General features: G+C 33.7%; 1 protein-coding gene across 5 annotated transcripts in view; it reads left to right on the top strand.

The window, feature by feature from the left end:
- LOC145278893 (follistatin-related protein 1-like) overlaps positions 1-16912 on the top strand; it is a 762811-nt gene that overhangs the window by 393962 nt on the left and 351937 nt on the right. The window lies entirely within an intron of this gene.

The raw sequence follows: 16912 nt of genomic DNA, 5'->3' as shown, positions 1-16912 counted from the left end.
TGCATGAATACCACGAGTATTTATTTTTCTTCTAAATGATATCGATCATTTTCATGTGTTCTGTAGTATTGACTTTATTCTGTGTCTTAAAATGTTTTTTTTACCTCATTTTTATTTAAAATGTGTAAACTTTTGTAATTCTTGTAATTAATATTTTATGATTTAACCTTGTATTAGTCATCTGGGTGTCCCAAACATGATTATTATCATGAGGGTGTGTATACACTCCAATACAAAAATGTTTTTAGTGTAATTATTTTGTAAAATATAGTTTTCCTGCTGATTTAGAATATATTGCTGAACAGTTTTAATCACTTGATGTTGATATTAATATAAAATAATACAATAAAATAAATCATAAATTATAAAATTAAGAAAAATTAAGATATTAAATTAACTAAGTTCATAGTTACAAGATGAAAAAGTATTAAATTGAAAAAGAAATATAAATATCCCATTAAAGCATATGATTAAAAAAACAGAACATATAAATCCCATATGAAATATTTCAGAGTAGTATTATGATACATAATATGGAAATATATATATAAATAATAAAATCGTACCTTAGTTAAACAGCTGGGGTAACGGAACACCTCAGAAGGACAAAGCGACGTCTACTTCCAAGGAAAACTGAGATACATCTGCACCATACCTCGTGTGTTATACCCTTACCGAGTCAGGAGAGTACTTGGAGGGAGGAAAAGAAATAAGTTGCAAACTAGGAATTATTTGAACTGAAGCAAAATCGGAGTGATAAAACACCCCATGGAACTAGCGCAAGATTAAATATCAAAACGCCTAGGTCGCATTTATTTGTTACTAGCCGGGGTGCCCGGCGTTGCCCGGATGCTTGGAGGTTTGTTGTGGGCAACATGAACAAAAATAAGTGGTAGAAGGCAGGCACGCTCTTACCCGTACAGCGAAGGAGGAAAAGAACGTGAAAAAAAACGTGACGTTTTTGCCATCGCCAAATTGAAAGTGGCGAATGTTTAAATTAAGGCTCGTCAATCGAAAAAAGGGGATGGCTTTCGAAAATATCGACGAAAAAGCAACCCTCTCCCTGTATAAAAGTGCCCAGTTGAGTGTGAAGTAATTAATAATTTAAGCTATTTTTTCGATATTTGCGTCCGAAGGGTCGACCTTCAAAACGATATAAATCTCGTGAAAATCCGGCGGCTCTGTCGAAAGTTACATACATACATACATACATACAGAAATGGCCTCCTTCAGTCTTGACAGACTACGGATACCCACTGTAAGGGTGCCTGCGCGTGAAATTTTTGTAGCAAAAATTGCGCAATCTCAAACCACACCTCCCATTGAGGAATACCAGTTGGAAGTGGAGGTTCAGGACGACTGGAAACAATGCCAAGATAACAAATATACATACATACATACATACATACATACATACGTTTAAATAGATAGGTGGGATTTATATTAAAAGAGATTATATAAATATTAAGTTTTCCAATGAACAGCGGAAGTTGATCATTTCTTGTTAGTGTTCTCTATCCTATTCAAGGATTCTATAATATTCAGTAAGATTGTCTTATTACAAGACATCTCATACGACATTATCACAAAATACCGGCTTAACGCATTGAATTGTGGTATCATGACCACATATACACTACATCCTAACATAAGCATTGGAAGAGTGTTCAGTAATGCAATAATATAAGTAATACTATATAGTTTCGAATTCTTGCAGAGATATCCGGTTCTATCAAATCCGGCTATCTGAAGTTATCGGCGCCATGACCAAAAAATGCATGTTATGTTTTTTCTTTTCTCTTTTTAAAAAACTTAATCGTGTTCTACAAAGTAGAAAACAAAACCAGCCATTTTCCTATACAAAACAACGAAGCTAACACCATGAAGTAATATTTCAAAATATTTTTAAAAATCTTAAGCGTAAAACTTTTACTAAAAATGACCGGATTCGCCATTAAATAACCCGAAAAGAGTTTATATATAAACTACAAAACCAAACAAAATGAATAAATATTTGAAGAGATTAAAAACTTGTAACATAAAATATTTTTTCAAAAATTACTCGACTCTGCATCAAATAATCTCAAAAAACAATACAACCAAACGAAATACCAGGAATAATTATTCGAAGGTTAAAGAATTTAAGACATAAAATCTTTCTTCTAAAAATGTTTTTTACACGGTGGTCACCACTTATCAAGGCCCGGAAGCTACTCAGGGATAAGGGTTAATTCCAAGTACAGTACGTTAGTGTGGAGATTTAATGAAGTGTTTACTTAAGGGAGCGGTTCATTAGGAATTTGTTAATGTTGGACTTGAAGACATCCAAGTTGTAGTCAGGTGGGAAGCAGACAGACGAAACAGAGTTCCACAGGCGTGCAGTTCTAAGAAAGAAGCTTTGTTCATGGAATCCATACTTGATTCGACATTAAACAACCCCAAAACTGTTGATATGCCATAAAAAAACAATCAATTTCAATCAGACAGACAGATACCAAATTTCCAATCTAAATACAAGTATAATAGTAATAGTTCATTAATATAAGTTGTTGTATACTTTCCGCTTCTGACATAGATACACCAATCCTCTATTCGTAATCAATTTGTAATTTGTATTGGCGAACATGTTAGAAATCAATTGTAACAATTATTTAAGAAATATAGCAGTTCATGTTGATAATATTGCTTTGGATAACAGAAAATATTTGGAAACAAATAAAGCGTAAGTTTGCTAATTCCGTAAAAATTATAACACGGCAAATCATTATCAAAATACTTTTTAAAAATAATAACGACAAACGCTATAAATAAAACGATGACCTAATGTCATAGTTGTCATTTCATAACGTTTCGGCCAACTATTCCTCTGGTCTTCGTCAGGTGGTAAACCGCAACAGGATTGGAATGCTGAGCCTCTTTAATGCATCTTCAGTAATTACTGCCTTCCATAGTTGCTGATCAGTGATTATGTAAAAGGAATTTAATAAAATCAACAGTTGGTTCTTTGATAAGGCAGGGGCGCATTCAAAATGAATGTTTCTGTTTAGAGCACAACGCAACGATGATACTTGACTTTTGCATTTTAAACTTGAATTGAAACCATTATTTACTGACAATTTTATAAAATCAACGGTAATTCTCTACAGTGCAATATATATTACAAATTATTGTGAAATAAGTCACTGCGGAGAGAATATTAATTAATCTTCATTTTGGAGCATCGCGAGGCGGAGGTTCCCAACTAGAGCAGGCAATCAATCGATTTGATTAAAAATGGCCGATTTCACCGATTTCGATGATAATAAAAATATGGTAGAGTGAAATATTTTTTATTCCTCATTCATTCCCGGACAACGTTGGGTCTCCCTGCTAGTATACATTAGATTTTATAATTCAAAATAAGTTTAAAAGAGATTAATATGATGCACAAGGTTAACTATTTGTAAATTCGATAAATTTCATGAACTTTATCAAAACTGAAGAATTAATCGCTTATAAAGTTATGAATTGTAACGAAAAATATTAAAAAAAGAATGAAAAATTAATAAAAAAGAAAAAATATATATAATCTGAGCAATAATGAGATGCAAAGATATAATTCTTCATTATTTTAAATGTTAAGATCATTTTAATATTAACAAGCCACACGTACGTGGTCCCTCTCCTATGTTGCTGCATGTGAAATGACGCTACAAAAACAGTGAACAATTAATGTGAGAAGTGTGAAGGGCCAACGTTGCCTTCACATTTTCGCCAACTTTCAGAAAAATTTAATGGATGGGGCAAAAGTTATGGGGTAAAAAGTGTCATTTTTTTTTAGCAGTTTTGGGGCAGTTGTGACCTCTATTGGCGCCAGGGAATGCCGGAACCCAGTAAAAATGGGCAAATGGTGCCGTTTCACGCCTTAAGACATGTATATTTGAATTCATCACCATGGACAACCACTATACAGACATGCATATCAAGTCTTTGTGTAATATAAAAAAGAGCTCCAAGAAGGCATATTTTTTAGCCTTAAAAGCCCAAAGAGGGATGCGAACCAGAATTTTGCCAGCGTCACTCATACTGAATTTCTATTTAGAACAATGGCTTCTACAATTCAACCAAGTTTCAGGAAAATAATAAATGGATCAAACGCTATGGGGTAAAAAGTGACATTTTGGAGCATTTTTACCTCTTTTGAGCCCCTGGGTCGCCGAATCCCAGTGTAAATGAATAACGGTGCAGTTTCAGTCCTTAACACATGGTTTTTTTTTTAGTTTATCACCGTGGCAAAACACTATATAGTCAGGCATATTAAGTTTTCGTTGGGAGAAATTGAAAAAGAGCCACAAAAAGAGGCGTTTATAACACTGAAAGTCCCTGGGGAGGCGAAAAAGAATTCTGCCAGGGTAACCAATACTGGTTTTATATATTAAGAACAATGGGCCCTTCATTGTGGCAAATTTCAGAAAAATCTAATGCGTAGATAAAAAGTTAGGGAACAAAACGTGTCATTTTTGGCAATTTTAGGGCATTTTTACCTCTTTTGAGCCCCTGGAAACGCAACGGGCATGTACGCAAAAAAGTTTTTTTATTGTGCACTTTTTTTTAATGAAATACAATTTGTGGCAAAATTTCAGGAAAAACAAATCGACGGTTATCTGGCAATCATCCTGGGACCAATAATGAATTATTAATGAATATTATGGATCGGCATGCTCTACATGAACTATATATATATATATATATATATATATATATATATATATATATATATATATATATAGTGTTATAATGGCAGGAGGAAATCCGGATATGAGAGCTCAATGTGGTAAACAGAGCAATAACATAAAAATATAACACGGAAATTACATAATTGTCGATGCAATAATTTATTTCAACCTTATGGTATTTTCAAGCATCTAAACTAGACAATTACATTTTTTATATTGAAATAAAGAAAGAAAAAGAATCGGGCCCGACCGTCAAAAAACAGAGGGGGTGGTAGTAGCAATCCACTTAATACATTTTATAGAGAGGGTGGGAATTAAGTTAGTAGGGGAGGGATTTTTAAAAAACAACAAGAACATTATGACACTTAACGACTGTCCGGTAACCCGACGTAACAACAGACAGCCACACACACACACACACACACACACACACGCACACACACACACACACACACACACCTAAAATATGCACGTTCTTACCCGTAAATGACTTGACACGCGTTTGCTAACCTAGGAAGAAGAGGGAGAAATATACGGATATAGAGAGAAGGAAGGAAATAAACTGACAATCGGCTGCGCGTAAGAAGAAAGAAAAAGGAAGAGAGTGACCATCCGCTGCCTGTCATATGGTTTAATTTAGTCTAGACTTTCAGAGAAAGAGAAGGGAAGGGATAGAAAATGAAGATTATACGCGCGTCATGGAGTTAATTGAGTCATGGAAAATAAGTCTATTAAAAGATATATAAAAAAAATATATAAAAAAGTTATATACAAAGTTTTAAAACAATTGTATGTTTTCATGTAAAAATTAGTTTGAAATAAATATTATCTTATAATACATTTAAATTTTCTATATTGCATTTGTAATATATTACTATGAATTCAAAAAATTGATTCTTATGTAGTTAATATTTTATGTATTTTTATGTAATTAATTTTATTGGTGATTATAGCGGTCGTTGTTATTTTGCTCACTAATATTTCACTTCCTAATTGATTAAGATGCAGAAAATTGCATTATTAGTCGCCCCCAATTCCATAGGACGTATTTAGTTTCGGTTAATATATACTTTTATTCATTCCGTAATATATACTTTTATTCATTCCGTACACAAAAGTACTTTCATGCACGCATAAAGAAATAAATAAATAAAATAGTTATTATTTTAAAGTTTTGTGTTAATTTATATTAAATTTGATAATGTCTAGTGGTAGTATTTGATCTTTTTGACTTATATCAGTTTAATAACTAATGTATTATCTGCACAAAATTTTTTTTCTTAATGCTATCTCATTTATTTATAAGTAATTTGGATAAACAGGTACTTCGGAATACGTACACCCAACTTAAATTTCGGACAACAAATATCATCAAGTCGTTATAACCGACTTTATACCGGACAGCACTATCATTGCCAGTGGGGTGGAGTGGGAGGGTCTATCGTAAATAATCTAGTGGTATTAAATTCGGTCTCTTTACCGTTATAGAATTATCTGTTCGTCGGATCTGGAGTTATTGGTTATTTTAAATTTACATTTATGTCTCCATCTGGCCATGACGCATTAGTAAACTTTACAAAAACAAAAGGATGCGGTAAATTCCCGCTCATAGATTGAAATATCCATTATAGTACATCTTACACGTCTCTCGTTGAATACCTAAAGAACAATAAACCACCTCTCAGAACAATTTTATATTCTTAAAAACAAGCCGGAAATATACGTATATGGAATGAATGTAGAAGAAAAAATATTAAAAAAGAAACGGTGATGTATGAAGTGTTTATATGCCCGCTCCCTCCAAGATAATTGGATTCAAAACACGCGTTGGAAACGACATCAAATGTCAGACTTAACTTGACGATTCCGTACGGGTATAAAAATTATTAAAAAAGGTATATATTTATATTTTACTATTTAGTTCTGCTCTCTATTGATAACATTTATAGCAATTACTAAAATGTTTACACAATGTAATATATCGCTTTATAATGATGTACACGTATATATAAAATAATAATTGAATACTATACAAACATATATGTGTACTAGTTCATATATATATATATATATATAATAATATATATATAGCTTCTTTTTCTGTGAAGATAAATTAATCGATTTGATTCAAACCTACGTTCGCCTGTAGATACATTCATATATATATATATATATATATATATATATATATATATATATATATATACACACATTGTGAAATTAAAATAATGCGAAAAACACTACGTCTTAAAAGGGTTAATCTACCATCTGCCAACTCTCTTTATGTCTATCTACAGATACATAGAAATTATCCGAGGGTCATGAACAGAAATTCAACAAATCAACAACTCCAGGAATGGCTGGCGGCAGTTCATTCAAATGCCTTCAAGGAGCATCGAAAGGGCACGCAACGAAAAATATGAAAAAATATAAAACAGCTAGGTTGGGACAGTTCATATATATATATATATATATATATATATATATATATATATATATGTATATGTTTGTATATATATATATATTTATATTGGTGTATATATATATATATATATGTATATATCTGTACCAATATATATATATATATATATGTGTGTGTGTGTGTGTATATATATATTTATATTGGTGTATATATATATATATATATATATATATATATATATATATATATATATATATATATATATATATACAGTGCCGCAAAAAAGACAGTCCAGACTTGTTATTTTTTCCAAAACCGAAAATTTAAGCTAAATTTGATGTAACTGTTTAAACAAACTATACCTCATTTGATTCACCTTTTATTTAATAACTAGCAGTTCAGCCTAGCCTTACCCGGACCCTTTGTACTGTTCATGACTTTATGTGCATATATAGATATATAGATATATAGATATATATACATATATATATATATATAAAGTTTGACTCATGTCAAAGTAACCACCATCTAAACTTTCGAATGTTTAAACCCAAAACTGGCGGAAAAGTTTGGTAGAGTCTGCAAAGTTGAACTCTGTCAATTTTGCTTGTTGGCAGCCAAATTTTCGCCTAAAAACTGATTAAAAAGCTTGCTACATTGTCTGAATGCTATTTGCGTCAGATTTCAAATGTTTAGACCAAAAATTTGCTGAATACTTTTCATGGAGACCGCAAAGGTCAATTCTTTTTAACTTCATCTGAAGGGTCGAGCTTTAAAACGATACTGATCTTTTGAAAATCCGCCGCCTCTGTCGAAAGTTTTAGGTAGACACGCAAACATACATACATACATTTATATATTGGTAGCTCAAATTTTCGATCCAAACCGATAAAAAAGCTTGCCCTATCTCTGAATACCCTTTATATAAAATTTCCAATGTTTAGACCAGAAATTTTCTGAGTAATTTGGTAGAGACCGCAGAGGTCAATTTTTTTTAAATTTGACCCCTATTATGACCTCTTAACATTTATTGTTTTAGGCTCAAATACAGTTATTAAGTTAGATCCATGACCAAGGAACCTATATCTAAAATCTCAATTGTTTATACCCAAAAATGCCGGAGGAGTTTGGTAGAGTTCTCAGAGGTCAAATCGTGGAACTTTGACCCCATATCAGGCAAATTTCTGGCCGAAAACGGATTGTAAAGATTTTCCAAAATCTCAGTATCCTGTATATCAAATTACGAGTCTGTAGACTGAAAAGTTATAGAGTTATTAGGGAGGGAAATGTAAACAGACAGACACACAGACACGTTCAGTTATATATATATATATATATATATATTATACATGTCTGTATATATATACGCAAATACATATACCCATTATTTCGCAAATATATTGTGAGATTATATTATTTCATTTTTTAATTTAATTTTAATTTATTTTGAAATGCATAGAAACGCAGTCAAAGAAAACAAAAAAAAAATAGAATATATTTCGACAAAACCGGCTCAATTGAAACACTAAACAGAAGACCACTCAAATAAGTAGATGACTTGGAATATCTCGGCAGCCACATTGCATCAACCAAAAAAGACGACCACGTCAGAATAATTAAGACTTGGAGTGCATTTAATCAGCTAAAATGTATATAGAAATCTTCTTTTTTTTTTTTTTGGTGCATGTAACAGAAAATATTTTTTTCATTTTGTTTACTTTCACAATTTTGTCAGTTTAACAGCTTCATACAGGGCCATCCCTACAGAAAATCGGATATATTTTCACTCTCACGCTCGAATCCATTTCTACTGCCGTCATTTACACTGGGAGGTCGTCATAGAATTTTTTCCTTTCGTCATTGATCATTTCTAGTTCTTGCTAGTTTCTATTATTATTTAAACCCTAACACGACACGCCTTCCTCAATATCATTTTCTTTTAGGAACTGGTTTTCCCCGATTGACGAATTCAAGGAACATATAGCGGCTTCATTGTTCATCGTTAACATTGTATTACAATATTCATGCTTTTAAATATTTCTTTATGTATATTAGATTTCCTTTTTCAAATTATATAGTATACATAACTAAAACATTCTCAGGGATCCTGTCAGAAAGATTAAAATATTTATATGCGCTTGAGTTTAGTTTCTATAGTCAACACATTTGTTTTCGATTTTTACGTGCTATAAAATATCGCCATGAAATATTCGGAGTGAAACGATAAATCTGTCGCCCTAAAGAAGCTAACACTACCACTTTATTTTAAAACTTTTATTGAAAAAATCGATTCAGGTAACTTGATTATGTAGTAGAACAAAATCTATTAATGTAGTTGCCTTCAGCCTCAATCACCACCTCGATACGGGTCCGGAATTTGGAGCATGCCTTTTCCACAGGCACTGACGGGTGATTGTGGAATACTCGGCAGATGGAAGCGATCAGCCTGAGTTTGATATTGTGGGAGGTCATGTTGGTGATATTCTCGAGATATTAAGAAATGAGGTAGTCCAGCGGGTTCAGGACGAGAGGAGGGGCAGTGAGAGAAGTATATAAATCGTAGGATACCTTCTGAATTTTAGCCTGGGTCTCTTTGGATTTGTGGGTCGGCGCCGAGCCATGCTGCCACACACAGGATCTGCCAGCGGCCACCTGATTGCACCAGGGGATCACCATACTCTCTAGCACATCCAGGTACACTTTCGTGTTGACTTTCAAGCCAACTTCGAAGATGTGAGGTGGCCTTCACTTAAAACCATATAAAAGACAATAACCGTGGCTGGAAATTCCATGAGCTGTGCCCTCAAGCGTTGAACCCTTCGGATTAACATTTTGAAGGTGTTAGCAATGGTCCTGTTTTCATAACTCGGATTGATAGAGAGCATGAGTTGTACAGCAGTGCATTTCCGACCTCGCTCGTTTAACATTGTGTAACTTTCAGACATGATGGAAGACGCCTATCGCTCTTGGGATTTGAATACAACTGACCAACTAGTAGATGACTTGCAACATAAAATGAAAACCGGTTTTCATCAAACGAAAATGGAATCATTTTGTCTTTCCGAGGGCTTCTCTTTAACATTTCTTTCTAAGAGTAACGTCATTTAATTGAACTCTTTTGTATGAGTAATGGCATGTATTCTATGTTTCCTACGGGTAATGCATTCAGAGAATATGAAATAATTATTTCACCTATAGAATTTTAATCGACGAATTCATGCATAAATCAACTCATAAAACGTTTTATGCTGACAGCCAAAGTCGTAACCAACTGTAGACCTGACGTCAGATTGTTAAATCCCAGTTACCAGTAAGAAAGGAAATGTTTTAAGAAAGCAATGTTTTAAGAAACGAAATGTTTTGAGAAAGCAATGTTTTAAGAAAGCCATGTTTTAGGAAGGCAATGTTTTAAGAAGCATACAATAAATACTCTACCTATATAATAACACTTGAAGGTCGCCCGGCGTTGCCCGGTCTTTAAATATGATTGAATATGATATCTTAATTTATAAAATATTTCGCATTTATTATTATTATAAATTCAGTTCCTTTGTTTACCTAATATATAGTATGTCCCCCCTCGGCGTGGTCTGGTCGTAAAATACGCTAAAATATGATATTTTAATTTAAACGGATTTAGTATTTAGCATAGAGTAAACTATCCATTGATTATTATATTGTACCCAATATATAGTAATGATTTCAAAAGTTACGAAACAATGCCTTGGGTGTCATAAGCTTAAATGGAAACTAAAACATCCGCGACAATTTAATCGGCTTAAACGTATTAATATACATTTGTACTAGAGTATAAAAGCATTTAAGTCGACTTCTGCCTGCCACGTTCATTTGTTTTGCTTTGACGTTAGTAGCTATTTTACCTAGTAACTGATTTAGTATTTTGTCATAATACAAACTATTTTGTGGGTAGCACTGCCGGTGCCTGAGATAAATTGGAATATGATTTTAAAATAGAAAGTGAAGATCGAAATGCTCAACGTTTCGCGGGCTTTTTCAAAAGTAAAAACAGCTAAAAATAATCCATAACGAGAAGACTATTTGTTTAAGGAGTATATGTGCAAAGGGAGAATAATATATCTTAATTTATATAAATTTAAAAAATCACATGAGTGAGTGTGCACATACACAATATATTCAAATTTGTAGTACATATAAAAAGAACGTAACAGTAAAAAAAAATTATTGATATAATCCTCAATCACATATAAAAAACATTTCTCCCTCCCCCTGAAATTAATGAAAAAATACTTAAAATTTACGTCTAGTCTGCACCACTGGGGTATCCTTCTACGACCACATAGGGAACATTTACAACCAAATAGACGGCGTATCCATGGGTTCCGTCCTCGGGCCCATCTTCAGTGAGTTCTACATGAGGCACCTCGAAAACCTGATAACAAAAATAAACTGCCTATTTATTTAAGAGATGTAGACGATATGTTCCTCCTGACTAATAACAACCAACAAATTTTCACACTTAAGGACCTTCTACAAAAAAACTCCGTACTCAAATTCACTGTTGAATTAAATGTTAATACCAAAATTCCTTTCCTCGACGTACTTATTGACACTTCCAATAACAGTTTTAAAACTTCCAAGTACAAAAATTCTACCTGCTATAATTTTTGCCTTCTAATTTTAAAGTGTGAATACCCCCACCGATACAAAAACAGCCATCATCAAAAACTCCCTCAACTGACAAAAACTTATCTTTTCCACAAAAAACAAATTCTACTCATCGAGATAAAAACAATAATAAGTTCTCATCAACAACGGTTTCCAAAATTAAAGTGTTGATCAACAAATAAACTCCATGCTCCAGAAGTTAAACAACACTCCCACTAACAGTAATACCCATCAACACCATAACTCCAGTACAATCAACCTATTCTATTGCAATCAAATGCACCCAGGCTTTAAGTTAAGAGAAATCGCTATAAAAAACATCATCCATACACGCATTTTCCCTGAAGACAACAATAACATTAGAGTAGTGGTTGATGGGCAGAAATCAGAGGCCTACAGTATTAATGCTAGAGTCCCTCAGCGGTCCATACTGGGCCCAACTCTCTTCCTGATCTACATCAATGATCTCCCAAAACACATACTAAAATCCTTCGTTGACATCTATGCTGATGACACGACCATCTATGGCAACCCATCAAAGGCCGTAAATGATGATGTTCTCTCTGATTCTCTCTCCTCTGATCTTGAGCGCGTGGTTCAGTGGGGAAAGAGGTGGCTGGTTACCTTTAATGCATCTAAGACTAAGCTCCTATCTCTACGCCATAAACGCTCTGATCCCCATCCGGCATCAATTGAAATGGATGACTCTCGTCTAGGGGAGGCCCCATGTTTTGACAAGCTTCTGGGTTTGACGTTTACTCCTGATCTTAAATGGAACACATACATCAAGTATGTTGCCAAGGTCGCTGGGAAAATAGTGGGATCCTTCTACCGTTCCAGAAGATATCTCACTACAGATGCAATTCTCTATCTATATAAGAGCCAAGTACGTCCAAAGATGGAGTACTTCTGCCACATATGGGCTGGAGCTGCTAAAAACAGTCTATCCTGCCTTGACAGAGTACAAAACAGACTTCGTGGTTTGGTGGGGGATGCACTTTTCTCTACCCTGTAACCTCTTTCCCACAGAAGAGACGTAGCGAGCCTGTCTTTGTTCTATCGTTATTTTCATGGCAAGTGCTCGTCTGAGCTCCATTCTCTGATCCCTCCTCGTCAATTTATTTAAAAAAACACCCGACTAGCTGAAACGACCGTAAATAATTTTCCCCACTCCTTATCTGTGCCTAAATCCAAACGTAGATTCCATGAACAAAGCTTCTTTCTTAGAACTGCACGCCTGTGGAATTCTGTTCCGCTTGCCTGCTTCCCTCCCGACTTCAACCTGGATGCCTTCAAGTCCAACACAAACAAATTCCTGGTGAACCGCCCCCTAAGTAATGACACCTTATCAATTCTCCAATACTATTGCTACACTATCCCATTGATACACACAATAAACCTTATCCCCGAGGGGCCATTGGGCCTTGGTAAGTGGTGAACTCCGTGTAAAAAAAAAATGATTTAAAAAAATGTAAAACTCAAAACTTAATTATTAAAAACAATCCCTTCGCTTTAATTACTACAACGGACTAACGCCATCTCTCAATCCAAAAGCCCCTTGGGAGACTGTAACTCCTATAACAACAATGCAACTAATAGTTAAGTCGGACATACGACCACATTATCACGCTGCCTCACCTGCCATAATGTTACATCTAGTGCCATCTTTCAGCATTTACATAAAAAACATCACTGCCCTCTCTCAAATTTAAGAGAAATTTTAGTTAAAAGTACCAAAATACTACACCAAGAAACAAATGTAAAAAACTTGAATCCTTCAAACTATTTATATCAAAACGCAAAAACTTAGCCTAAATCAGGTCACATTTCAGAATAGTAACAATACGCTCAAATGCTTCGATAACTCCTACGCCTCCTCCACACCCACCCGTTCCTGCCACTGACCCTACAACAGGGGGGCTCTCCTCACTTTCCCTACCACACCAAAAACATAAGGAGATAAGGATTAAAGTTCCTATTTACAATGTCTCCCCACGGTGGTTTTTTAACATTGAGAAAAGGACAAAAAAATTTTAATGTCTCAATCGCAAAGGATTTCTCCTCCACTGACAGAAAACAAGAAATTGAAGTGTAGCACCTGAAGAGCAAGTACTACACTTGGATCTTGGCTCGGAGGCTAAACTTTATTACATTAGCATGTCAATAAGGTTAAAGACGATTGCAAAAAGTGAAATGGAGATTAGAGGGAAACACTTTATCCCATGGCATTTCAAAGCTAAATACTTCTCACGAGAAGAAGAAAAAAAACAGCATAAGACAAAATGATGGGCAAAATAGCTTAGAAATGTCGTGGCCTAAAGAGATTTTCGAGCATGTGTCATAATATTAGAACGACTACTCTTGGCTTAATTATTACTGCCCCAAACTAGAATCTCAGTTTTCCTGAGTTTGAATTCTCTAATAGGCAACCACGCTGATGATACCTAATGACGGCGAAACACGTGTTCATGAATATATTTTAAATACATTATATTTATATAGAGAGAGAGAGAAAGAGGGAGACAGAAAGATAGATAGACAGATAGATAGATAATTATATTCATAAATATGAGTTTCTTATCAACAGACATACATGTTTCATATTCATTCAAGTTTTGCCGCTTTGTCTTTGCTCTTAATATCGCCTCGTTATTTCTTACAGTCAATTTTGTAATTTGAATTTTATTTTGTCCGCGCTATTTCATTGTTTATTGCCGCCGCGTAGTAGCTATATGGAAACAGTAAATATACGCGATCCTTTCTATTAATAAGAAATGTAATTGTCTCACATAATTCAGAACAGATTCCGCGTGCAATTCAGTTGAGCTCAAATTTTTCTTGCCAACCTTTCCTGTTTGCTCAAATGGCATAATTAATGCTTAAAATTGCATCGGATATTTTTGGTTGCTGGTAAATGTGAATTTAGATCCGACATTGTTTCACGCGCTTCGTTGATTTGGTCGTAGATTGAGTCATTCGATTTCGGCTGCCATTTTCTCTACTTTACTGTAGTTTCTCGCCTCAAATAATCTTGAAACGTTTTCGTCGTATTTCTCTCGTCGAGTCGTTGGATTACTCGTGTGTTTATTTTTAGGGAACCACAATGAGATTCTTGTCGTTGGTTATTTTGTCTCGGCATCTTACACAAATATATTTTACACAAGCTAAACCGGAGAGAATGTTTACAGAAGATGGTCAAAAATCTACGTCGTACGTTTATGGAAGCGGGGTTATAAAACGATGGGAATAAAACTGAATCAGTTTATGAAATAAAAAAATGAATATATCTGTGTCTGAAAAGCGAACGTAGGATGAAAGGCGGGATGAGAAGTTGAACAGAATTAAGAGGAACACAGGAGACGGGAAGTAGGAAGAGGAAATCTATGAATCATTAAAAGCAAAAATGTGTGAGTGAACAGCTCTCAACCTATTTTACATCTACAGACATGAAATTTGGTATATGTGGGTTTAAGACATCTAGAAAAACTATTAATCCATTTTCATCCAGAAAAGGGCTGCTAAGGAGTGAAAACAAAAGAATATGAATGTGTGGACCATCGTTTATCAACTGTCTCTCATATCCGCATGCGTGAATCGTTCACATGACATATTCCTTATGTTAAAAATAAGTAGGTTTACAAGCATGTTTAAAGAACGTGTCAGTCTAGTCTATTGGCTATCGTACTTGACTCACTGTCTTTAGGTTTTAGTTTCGATCTCAGCTCGAGCATTTTTGTTTTACTTAGAAAAAGTGAACTGTTTAAAAAAAAAACATAATACTCGTATGCATATATCTCAGTTTCTTTCCGTTTTTTTTTTACTCGATTTTTTAGAGGGAATTTAACATTACGTTTAATAGTTGTGATATTGCTGTTCATAATAAGTAAGAAATATGCATTAATCAAAATATAATATTATGCATATTTTACGACTGGGCGACGCCGGGAGGCCTGTTAGTATACGATATTTGTTGATTTAAAAAACGAAAAACATCTTTTCAATAAAGGACAAAAAATCAGACACATCTACACTTTTAATCCATACTTTTATCTTCATTCACGTATCGTTTTTGTATTATATTATCGATTAGTTTTATCTTGATTTTCTTATCGATTAGTTCTGTCTAAATTTCCTTATCAATTTCTTTTGTCTTATTTAGCTTATTGATTAGTTTTGTCTTCTTTTCTTGTCGATTAATTTGGCCTTCCTTCTTAGCGATGTGTATTGTCTTCTTTTTCTTATAAGTTAGTTGTGTCTTATTTTGCCTATCGATTAGTCTTGTCTTCTATTCCTTATCGATTAGTTTTGTCTTTATTTTCTTACCGATTAATTTTGTCTCCATTTTCTTATCGATTAGTTTTTACTTTTTATCGATTAGTTTAGTCATCTTTTTATTGATTAGTTTTTATTTTTATCGATTAGTTTTTACTTTTTATCGATTAGTTTTTACTTTTTATCGATTAGTTTTGTCTTTTCAATTAGTTTTTCCTTCTTTGTCGATTATTTATTACTTCATTTTTTTATCGATTAGTTTTTTGTTATTTTTAATCAGTTGGTTTTGTCACCATGTTCTTATTGATTAAATTATTTTCTTTTTCTCATCGATAAATTTGGTCATTTTTTCTCTCTTACTAATTAGTTTTATTTAATAGAAAGTTTCATAATTATTTAACTTAATTAGATTAGTTTTATCTAATAGATTAGCTTCGTTTCAACGGTTTAAAGCAGTTAATAAGAATTACATTGCAAAGTGGTGGCAGCTAGTCATCAATAACTTAATCAACACAGGAACAAAGAAAGCACTTAATTTGATTTTATTAGACATGACATCTAAAGAGCCCTACATGCATACTGTAATGCAGTTATACCCAATAGATTCGGAGTCTTTCTTCATTGTTACTATTAAGTTAAATGAAAAGCACTCTTCTATTGTTCGAATCTCTTAATAGAATACATGTATACGCATATACGTGCGTGTATGTGTGCGTGTCAGGGGAACGAGAGAGGGAAAGAGGAGGACAGAGCAAAAGAGAGATAGATAAATAGACAGATATACAATGTAATTTGCTATTTACCAGTATTTCGTTCAGAATTGAACATGATTAATAATTCATGAATTCCCTTTAGC

This window comes from Euprymna scolopes, chromosome 1 (genome assembly GCF_053919585.1).
Source record: "Euprymna scolopes isolate OS-2025 chromosome 1, ASM5391958v1, whole genome shotgun sequence".
Classification (NCBI taxonomy): Eukaryota; Metazoa; Mollusca; class Cephalopoda; order Sepiida; family Sepiolidae; genus Euprymna; species Euprymna scolopes.
The sequence above is the reverse complement of the archived record's forward strand: the minus strand, read 5'-3'. Positions and strand labels throughout refer to the sequence as shown.